At 46.0% G+C, this 10,383-nt stretch overlaps 1 pseudogene; it reads left to right on the top strand.

Annotated features, from left to right (window-relative positions):
* Window positions 1-1,437: 1,437 nt before the first annotated feature.
* LOC115432666 (Na(+)/H(+) exchange regulatory cofactor NHE-RF4-like) lies at window positions 1,438-9,809 on the top strand (annotated as a pseudogene).
* Window positions 9,810-10,383: the final 574 nt, after the last annotated feature.

Genomic DNA, 10,383 nt, shown 5'->3' with positions numbered 1-10,383 from the left:
TGAATCAGTGTTGGAGAGATGATGGTGTTTCCACGGTAACTACGGAGCCTCTGAACGTCCAAATGGTCATATCTGATGGACCATGAAAGATGAAGAACTGTATTTTACACCAGTTATTGACATAGATGGATAGGATTAGTGGTATCAGCAGGTTTTAAACCAGTTTAGATCTGTAGATGGTTCTGGTTTGTAGGTTACTGAATAAATACTGGTTCTGGATGGTACGAATGATGAATCTGCTCATTTTTCAAATATTTTCCTCTCATTTTCTCTTCACTTTAGAAGGATTTGCTCCCTTTTATGCCCTATTTTCAAGTTTTTTTTTGGTTCATTTTTTCCTTATTTTTCAACTATTGAGCTCATCTTTATTCTCATTTTACCAGTTTTTGTATATTTCTTCTTTGAATAATTGAGGTAAAACTGTATTTTACACCAATTATTTCCATGTATTGATAGGATTAATGGATCAGCAGGTTTTTAAACAGTTTAGAGCCGGTAATGGTTCAGGTTTAAAGGTGGACGTTTTGGGCGTTTAAGGGTAAAGGTGGACGTTTGGGTCTTTAAGGGTTAAAGGTGGACGTTTGAGCGTTTAAGGGTTTTTAAAGGTGGACATTTGGGCGTTCAGGTTAAGGTGGACGTTTGAGGTTTAAGGGTTTACTAAGGTGGACATTTGGGCGTTTAAGGGTTAAAGGTGGACGTTTGGGCGTTTAAGGGTTTAAAGGTGGACGTTTGGGTCTTTAAGGGTTTAAAGGTGGACGTTTGAGCGTTTAGGGTTAAAGGTGGACATTTGGGCGTTAAGGTTAAAGGTGGACGTTTGGGCGGTTAAGGGTTAAGGTGGACGTTTGGGTCTTTAAGGGTTAAAGGTGGACGTTTGAGCGTTTAAGGGTTAAAGGTGGACATTTGGGCGTTTAAGGGTTAAAGGGGACGTTTGGGCGTTTTAAGGGTAAAGGTGACGTTTGGGTGTTTAAGGGTTAAAGGTGGACGTTTGGGTCGTAAGGGTTAAAGGTGGACGTTTGGGTCTGTAAGGGTTAAAGGTGGACGTTTGGGTGTTTAAGGGTTAAAGGTGGACGTTTGGGTCTTTAAGGGTTAAAGGTGGACGTTTGGGTCTGTAAGGGTTTAAAGGTGGACGTTTGGGTGTTTAAGGGTTAAAGGTGGAGTTGGGTCTGTAAGGGTTAAAGGTGGACGTTTGGGTCTTTAAGGGTTAAAGGTGGACGTTTGGGTCTGTAAGGGTTAAAGGTGGACGTTTGGGTCTTTAAGGGTTAAAGGTGGACGTTTGGGTGTTAAGGGTTAAAGGTGGAGTGTGGGTCTTTAAGGGTTAACTTCTGTCCTGTTCATGCTCCTTTCCGGTTCCTCTTCGTTGTCTGTTCCCCTCTTTTTTTGGTCCTTTTGTGCAGGAGGTTTCACCTTTAATCCAAAGGAGGCATCGATAACCCAGTGATGGTCACCACAGACGACAGCGGTAACAGACCCTGGACTCATCTGATCCTCTGGGACGTAGCAGACAAACTGGGATTCCAAACCTCATCACTTCTCCCTTTTCTGTCCCTCATCAGACTTTAAACCTCCGCCCTCGTCTGTGCGTCCTCAACGAGACGAAACATGAGTCTTATGGGTTCACCTGCGAGTGGAGAAGGGACGTAAAGGCCACGTCTTCAGGAACGTGGTACCTGAAGGCATCGCAGAGCGCAGCGGTCTGCAGGACGGAGACCGGCTCCTGGAAAATCAACGGCTGCTTCGTGGATGACGTTTCCCACTCTGAGGTCAGATCCAAATGATTCACATTCTCATGAAGGGACGGCTCCTTTTAAACCAGGGGTGTTAAACATACGGCCCGTGGACCAAAACCGGCCGCTACAGGTTCTAAACTGTGGAAGTAACTCTGTCTGATCAGATTTTGAATTATAAAAGCCATTGAATTTCTTGCGCTGAATTTTTTTTGCACTGAAATTAAGTATCTGAATTCTTTGTCCCTGAATTTAACTATGTTCATAAATTTAGAATAAAAAAAAATCAGATGCAAAAATTCAAAAGCAAATATTCAGACAAAAAAAATTCAGACACAAAAAATTCAGATGCAAAACATTCCGATCACACATCCTGGACACCAAAGATAAGCAGTGATTCTATCTCAAGTCGAACCGACAAGCCAGACAATCGAGTACGTCTAGGTTGGTCATGTGACACCGATGCCAGGAAGACGGTCAGCGCAGAGATGTGATCTGAATTTTTTGCTTTTGAATTTTTTGCTTTTGAATTGTTTGCATCTGATTTTTTTTGCTTTAGAATTTTTTGCATCTGATTTTTGTGCTTTTGAATTTTTTGTATCTGAATTTTTTTTTTATCTAAATTTATGAACATAGTTGAATCAGAGATAAAACATTCTGATACTTAATTTCAGTGCAAAAAATTTCAGTGCTAGAAATTCAATACCTTTTATAATTCAAAATCTGATCAGACAGATTTACTTCCATACTAAGCTGGCCCAAGGGAAGAAAATGCAAAAATACACTGAAGACGTAAACAGTCAAAGGGCAGGGTGTCAAACATGCGGCCCGGGGCCAAATCCGGTCCGCCAAAGGGTCCAATCCGGCCCCTGGGATGAATGAGTGAAATACAGAACTCTACACTGAAGAAATTACCAATCAAGGATTTTCAAATAATTTGAGGTCAATTCGATCTAAAGTGGGTCAGACCAGTCCAATACTATCAGAATAAACTATAATAATCACAACATAATTTTTTCTCTCATTTTTGTTGTTGTTCAAAAAAAGCAACATTACACAAAAATGTTTACATTTACAAACTAGCCTTTTACAAAAAAAATGCAAACAACCTGAACAATAATGAACAATCTGAAATGTTTTCAGAGAATTCCGTGTAGTTGTACTCATATTCTGCCTGTTATTAAAGGTTGTGTGTATTTGATCCACTGTGATCTGTGCGTTAGAATGAAACAGGTGGAAATGAGAACTGAGGCCAAATTATGGCATCAAACTGTTTAAAATTGCATTTTTTTTTTTTTTTTTTTTTACTAAATTTAATTTTGTTCGTGGTTGTTCATGTTTTTCCACCATTTTTTTAAGGATAGTTTGTAGGTGTTACCATTTTGATAGTATGATTTTACTTTTTTCCACTCTAAAACATAGTATATTTGGATATTGATATTATTTCTATATTCTTCTGTTATATTGGACTGGTTCTGCCCAGTTCACACTGGACGTATGTGGAACTGAACTACACTGACTTGACGCTGTTGACTGGGAAGAACTTCAGTAGAATTTTAGCAGTTCTGATCGGATTTGGACCTCATGGTGGGCCGGGTTCTGGTCCACGGGCACATATGTTTGACATCCCCTGTGGCCGTACTGGACCTTATGGTGGTTCGGTTCTGGTCCACGGGCGGTTATGGTCCACAGGCCGGTTCTGGTCCACGGGCCGGTTCTGGTCCACAGGCCGGTTCTGGCACAGGCCGTTGTTTGACCCCCTGTGGCCGTACTGGACCTCATGGTGGTTCTGGTTCTGATCCACATGCCGTATGTTTGACCCCCTGTGGTCGTACTGGACCTCATGGTGGTTCTGGTTCTGGTCCACAGGCCGTATGTTGACACCCTGTGGCCATACTGGACCTCATGTTGGTTCTGTTCTGTCCACAGGCCGTATGTTTGACCCCTGTGGCCGTACTGGACTCTATGGTGGTTCGGTTCTGGTCCACAGGCGGTTTCTGGTCCCACAGGCCGTATGTTCTAACCTGAGCGTGTGTTTGTGTACTCGCTTCACATAGGTCTGTAAGAAGATCAGGTTAAGTGAAACCATGTGTGTTTGTTAGTCCTGCAGTGGAGCGAGTATGAACAGGCTGAGTGTGGAGGTCAGACCTTCAGAGTCTGTCCAGAACCAGAACCAAACAGCTGGACCGGTGCCAGCCCCCCAGGCTGTGCACGTCACCAGGGACCCGGCCTCAGGTCTGGGCGTCACATTCACACCAGTGGAAGGTAAGGCCGCTCCACATGGTCCACATGGGTTTTGAGTCCCCCTGGGGTTGATCATCCGGCCCCCCTGGTTCTGGTTCTGGTTCTGCTCCTACAGGCCAGAGGGGTCACTTCGGGGTCAGTCTGGTGGCAGGAGGAGCAGCTGAAAGGCCGGGATCGTAAAGGAGACCGACTGTGTGGATGGACGGAGCTGCAGGTCCGACCTGTCGCACTCAGCGCTCAGCAGGATGGTAAATATACGGGAGTTACAGAGGGAAAATACGGGAAATTCGGGAAAATATAGGAAAAATACAGGGAAAATACAGGGAAAATATAGGGAAATACAGGAAAATCTAGGACGACCAAACAACTATACAGAGTCCAAGTTCTCCAGCCAGTAGGTCCAGGTCTCAGTCCAGTCCAGTCTCCAGTCCAGTCTCTAGTCCAGTCCAGTCTCTAGTCCAGTCCAGTCTCGTCCAGTCCAGTCTCTCGTCAGTCTCCTGTCCAGTCTCTAGTCCGTCCAGTCTCTAGTCAGTATCAGTCCAGTCTCAGTCCAGTCTCCGTCAGTCTCTAGTCCAGTCTCCAGTCCAGTCTCTAGGTCACAGTCTCTATGCCAGTCTGGTCCAGTCCAGTCTATAGTCCAGTCTCCAGTCCAGTCTCTAGTCCAGTCCAGTCCAGTCTCCAGTCCAGCTCCTCCAGTCTCCAGTCCAGTCTCCTGTCCAGTCTCCAGTCCAGTCTCCAGTCCAGTCTCCAGTCCAGTCTCCAGTCCAGTCCAGTCTCCAGTCCAGTCTCTTGTCCAGTCTCTAGTCCAGTCCAGTCTCCAGTCCAGTCTCCAGTCCAGTCTCCAGTCCAGTCTCCAGTCCAGTCCAGTCTCCTGTCCAGTCTCTAGTCCAGTCTCCTGTCCAGTCTCTAGTCCAGTCTCCAGTCCAGTCCAGTGTCCTGTCCAGTCTCTAGTCCAGTCTCCAGTCCAGTCTCCAGTCCAGTCCAGTCTCTAGTCCAGTCTCCAGTCCAGTCTCCAGTCCAGTCTCCAGTCCAGTCTCCTGTCAGTCTCCAGTCCAGTCCTAGTCCAGTCCAGTCTCCTGTCCAGTCTCTAGTCCAGTCTCCTGTCCAGTCTCCAGTCCAGTCTCCTGTCCAGTCCAGTCCAGTCTCCAGTCCAGTCTCCTGTCCAGTCCAGTCTCCAGTCCAGTCTCCTGTCCAGTCTCCAGTCCAGTCTCCAGTCCAGTCCAGTCTCCTGTCCAGTCTCTAGTCCAGTCCCAGTCCAGTCTCCTGTCCAGTCTCTAGTCCAGTCCAGTCTCCTGTCCAGTCTCTAGTCCAGTCTCCTGTCCAGTCTCCAGTCCAGTCTCCTGTCCAGTCCAGTCCAGTCTCCAGTCCAGTCTCCAGTCCAGTCTCCAGTCCAGTCCAGTCTCCAGTCCAGTCTCCTGTCCAGTCTCCAGTCCAGTCTCCAGTCTAGTCCAGTCTCCTGTCCAGTCTCTAGTCCAGTCTCCAGTCCAGTCTCCTGTCCAGTCTCTATCCAGTCCAGTCTCCTGTCCAGTCTCTAGTCCAGTCTCCAGTCCAGTCTCCTGTCCAGTCTCCTGTCCAGTCCAGTCTCTAGTCCAGTCTCCAGTCCAGTCTCCTGTCCAGTCCAGTCTCTAGTCCAGTCTCCAGTCCAGTCTCCGTCCAGTCTCTAGTCCAGTCCAGTCTCCTGTCCAGTCTCCTGTCCAGTCTCCAGTCCAGTCTCCAGTCCAGTCTCCTGTCCAGTCCAGTCTCCAGTCCAGTCTCCAGTCCAGTCTCCTGTCGTCTCTAGTGTCCAGTTTCCTGTCCAGTCTCTAGTCCAGTCTCCAGTCCAGTCTCCTGTCCAGTCTCTAGTCCAGTCTCCAGTCCAGTCTCCAGTCCAGTCTCCTGTCCAGTCTCTAGTCCAGTCCAGTCTCCTCCCAGTCTCCTCCAGTCTCCAGTCCAGTCCCGATCCAGTCTCCTGTCCAGTCTCTAGTCCAGTCTCCTGTCCAGTCTCCAGTCCAGTCTCTAGTCCAGTCTCCAGTCCAGTCTCTAGTCCAGTCTCCAGTCCAGTCTCCTGTCCAGTCCAGTCTCCAGTCCAGTCTCCAGTCCAGTCGTCTCTCTGTCCAGTCTCTAGTCCAGTCCAGTTTCCTGTCCAGTCTCTAGTCCAGTCTCCAGTCCAGTCTCCTGTCCAGTCTCTAGTCCAGTCTCCAGTCCAGTCTCCAGTCCAGTCTCCTGTCCAGTCTCTAGTCCAGTCCAGTCTCCTCTCCGTCTCCCCAGTCTCCAGTCCAGTCTCCAGTCCAGTCTCCAGTCCAGTCTCTAGTCCAGTCTCCTGTCCAGTCTCCAGTCCGTCTCTAGTCCAGTCTCCAGTCCAGTCTCCTGTCCAGTCTCCAGTCCAGTCTCCAGTCCAGTCTCCTGTCCAGTCTCTAGTCCAGTCCAGTTTCCTGTCCAGTCTCTAGTCCAGTCTCCAGTCCAGTCTCCTGTCCAGTCTCTAGTCCAGTCTCCAGTCCAGTCTCCAGTCCAGTCTCCTGTCAAGTCTCTAGTCCAGTCTCCTCTCAGTCTCCAGTCCAGTCTCCTCTCCAGTCTCCAGTCCAGCTCAGTCCCGTCTCAGTCCAGTCTCAAGTCCAGTCTCCTGTCCAGTCTCTAGTCCAGTCTCCTGTCCAGTCTCCAGTCAGTCCTCTAGTCAGTCTCCAGTCAGTCTCCAGTCCAGTCTCCTGTACTAAACTACTCTCATTCATCTTCCACGTATGAACAGCCTTCTTTAACAGTAATCCTTTTGTTTTTTTCGCTGCAGATGAGAAATTGTAAGGATCACATCACAGTCCTGGTCATCGACAGTGACAGTGAGCAGATCTACGAGCAGCAGCAGATGCCCGTCCTGCCGAGCATGGCCGTTCCACAGAACCTCCCTCACCGTGGCCAGGAGGCTCCGCCTGGTCTGTGGCAACGACACGTACGGCTTCCTGCTGCGGGGAGAAGATAACGCCGAGAAACATCGGTGAGACTCTGAAGAACCCACATTTAGTCAGTGTCTCTGTCATTTTCTGACTGGATGGGGCTTGTGTCGTCTTAGTTCACATCCTGCGTCACATCGAACCCGGCAGTCCGGCGGACAGGGCGGGGCTGCGTGACGGCGAGCTGCTGTTGGAGGTCAACGGAGAGGAGGTGGAGCCACTGGAACACGAAGAGGTTGTGAACAAAGTGAGAGAGAGCGGAGCAGAGGTCAGCCTCACCACCATCACCTTCCAGGGCCTGGTCTTCTACAAAAAGGTCTGTCCTTTACAAGGTTATTATCGTTAACGAAAACTAATGAAATGACCCAAACTAGAACTGTAAAAACATCTTCATTAACTGAAATAAAAAAGTATAATTAAAAGGAAAAAACCATAACTACACTGAAACTGTATTGTGTGTTTACAAAACTAACTAAAACGTATAAAAATTATGGACAAAATTCCCTTCGTTTTCGTCATTGTCAACGTTGGATTGATACGAAATTGATTTATTTCGCTCTAGCAATTTTCTCTGCTGTCACCATATGACACTTGACGGTCCGTCACTTGTGTTCACTTGTGGTTTCCAGTCGTCTTCTGGTCCCCACTCTACCTGGAAGCATGGAGACTAAAGTTGGGAGAAAGCAGCAGAGTCCTGTCTGGGATTTATTTGAATACGACCACAGAGAAGAAGAGAAAGAGATGACAAAACTAAATTAATACTAAAACTAAGCATTTAGAAAAAATGAAAACTAATAAAACTAGTAAACCTGCTCTAAAAACTGATTAAAATGAACTGAATTACAGAAAAAAAAGTCAAAACTAAGTAAAACTAAACTAGAATGAAAAATCCAAAACTATTAGAACCTGGTCCTTTATTCAAACACATGTAAATATCATCCAACGGTTTCTGGAGAATCAGCAGAACATGGTCCCCAGTCATCAAACCAATGATCATTCAGTCTGACTGAACTTCTGCTTATGATCAGTAAAGCTTCAGGAGACAAAACCAGAGGGAAAACACCCAGAACCTCCTGCAGCTTCTCCTCTGTGTCCAATAAAAGGCTGAAGAAACAATGTGAGATCATGACTTGAATAAATATACGTACCACTTTTAATTGGCGTGCTATCTGTACGTATTATAGTTTTTCCGCGTGGATGTTCACGTCGCATCAGATACCACGCACGGAAGGTTAGGGTTATGTGAAACGGAGACTTTGGGTACATTGACACATGCTCAAATGGTGTTGAAGACAATGCGTCCGTTTATAGCACGCCAAATGCCAAAAGAATGGTGTGTGACATACAACACTATGCATGAGATCAGTCTCAAATCAAATGATGAACCTGATTTTAACTCGTGCAGAGGTGTTTTGTGTCAGACTGCAGTGGAAGCTCAGCTTCCCCTAAAATGACTCCAATTAAATGGTTAAATCTGTTCGGTTGTGTTGACATTTCATTGACTGCAAATGTGTTCGAACACGTTCATCTCACAGACGAGTTCATTCAGAATCAGTTTTTATCCCAAATCACAGACTGGATGTTGTTCTCTTCTCCTCCATTCCCGTGTCTGTGTTTTCTCCTCCATCTCTGCTCAGTGCATTTGTCCGTAGACGCTCAGCGTCCATGCACTTCAATGGGACTGAGTGGAACTGCTTAAACTGACTCTAAACTGGAGGTAATTGGCTAAATGCCCACATGTTGTCCCGCCCCCGGACGCTCAGCGTCTCTGGGGTGTGAATGGAGCTGTGGGCGGAGCTCGGCTGGACGCTGGGGCTTCATGTGCTGATTGGCGGATCAGTCAAGAGGCTGAATCCTGTTTGATTGACAGCTGTTTTCAGATCTGCTCCTTCACTGACACAGTTCAGTTTAATACCGTCACACATTCTGCTGTGAAATCAGAGAAACTAAATTACTTGTTCATTTCTTGCACCTGTAAATAAAGCACACTCATTGTACTTCCTTGTTTCAATTTAACAGAATTTCACCATTTTCTTGTTTGGAGCTCCATGTGCAGCTGTAAAAGGAGCTTCTTAGTTTCAAAGGCTCCAGTCTTACACCCTCAACCCACTGGGCCAAGGCCGTCTAGCAGCCCAGCTCTGCTGGACAGTCAGAGGACACTGGTCCCAGTCCCTGGAAAAGACGCCCTACTTGGTTCGATAAGGTCCCTGAGCATTTTTCTTTAAAAAGGAACGGAGGGCTGAATTTATGTTTAAATAACGTGACAATTTTTTTGATGTAAGCTGATAATGAGCTTCTCCTGTCTGAAAGACGAGCAGCCGCCACTGAATTCATGCATGTTGATTCAAAACAGATGACATTTTTCCAGCTTCCATGTTGGAGATGGAACACGTAGAGCAGTGGAGTCACATCTGACTGAATCTGAACAGTGACTGGTCATCACAGCTGTCAATCATGTATTTAATCCTGTTAACCGTAGTTTGTCCACAGACATGAACAGAAGTTCCTGTTTCCTCTCAGAGCAGGTGGTTTTACCAGTATGTTGAAATATTATAGAATTTTCTTCCTTATGACATAAATAACCCTAGCAGATACTGCCGCTGTAGACAGGTCCAAACAGGTCCAGATTTAAGAAACAATCAATCATCTGTGAGGATTTTTGAGCTGAAACCACCTGAATTATTTAATGAGTCTAAATGTCCATGAATCATCTGGACGAGAATCAGTGAAACCTCCTTTCTTTTTTCTTTTCGTTTCTTATTCTTACTCTTTTTCTTATTCTTTTTCTTGTTCTTTTTCTTATTTCTTATCTTTTTCTCTTTCTTATTCTTTTCTTCTTCTTATTCTTGTTCTTGTCCTTTTTCTTTTTCATCAGTTGGGTCTATCACCTCTTCTCTTCTGTGAAGACGTCACCGTTTAAAGATCTACAGAACAGTAAAGACAGGAGCAGCTGGACCCAAACCCAGACTGTGTTTGGTCCAAAAAGGATCGGTGGGCTTTGGTTTTAACCTGGGATCTTCTCCACACCGTCCTGGAACCTTCATCAGCCTGGTGAGACCTGAAGAACAAGTCAAATAGAACTGAAGGGATATAGAACCAACCTCATCATCGATTGAAACAGTTCCTGGAGGTCCCAATTATGTGCACCTGCCCTTTGAATGATTAATACCATAATTTATAAAATATTTATTGTGCTTTTAATCCTTCAATGTTAGAAAAGAAAAGAAACAACAAATTTTACATAGATGCCAGCAGTGAATGGGTTTTCCATGGTAACTATGGAGCTCTGAATGTCCAAACGTTTGGGTCTGTAAGGGTTTAAAGGTGGACATTTGGGTCTGTAAGGGTTAAAGGTGGACATTTGGTCTGTAAGGGTTTAAAGGTGGACCGTTTGGGTCTGTAAGGGTTAAAGGTGGACATTTGGGTCTGTAAGGGTATAAGGCGGACGTTTGGGTCTGTAAGGGTAAAGGTGGACGTTTTGGGTCTGTAAGGGT

The sequence above is a fragment of the Sphaeramia orbicularis genome, chromosome 14, assembly GCF_902148855.1.
Source record: "Sphaeramia orbicularis chromosome 14, fSphaOr1.1, whole genome shotgun sequence".
Classification (NCBI taxonomy): Eukaryota; Metazoa; Chordata; class Actinopteri; order Kurtiformes; family Apogonidae; genus Sphaeramia; species Sphaeramia orbicularis.
The sequence above is the reverse complement of the archived record's forward strand: the minus strand, read 5'-3'. Positions and strand labels throughout refer to the sequence as shown.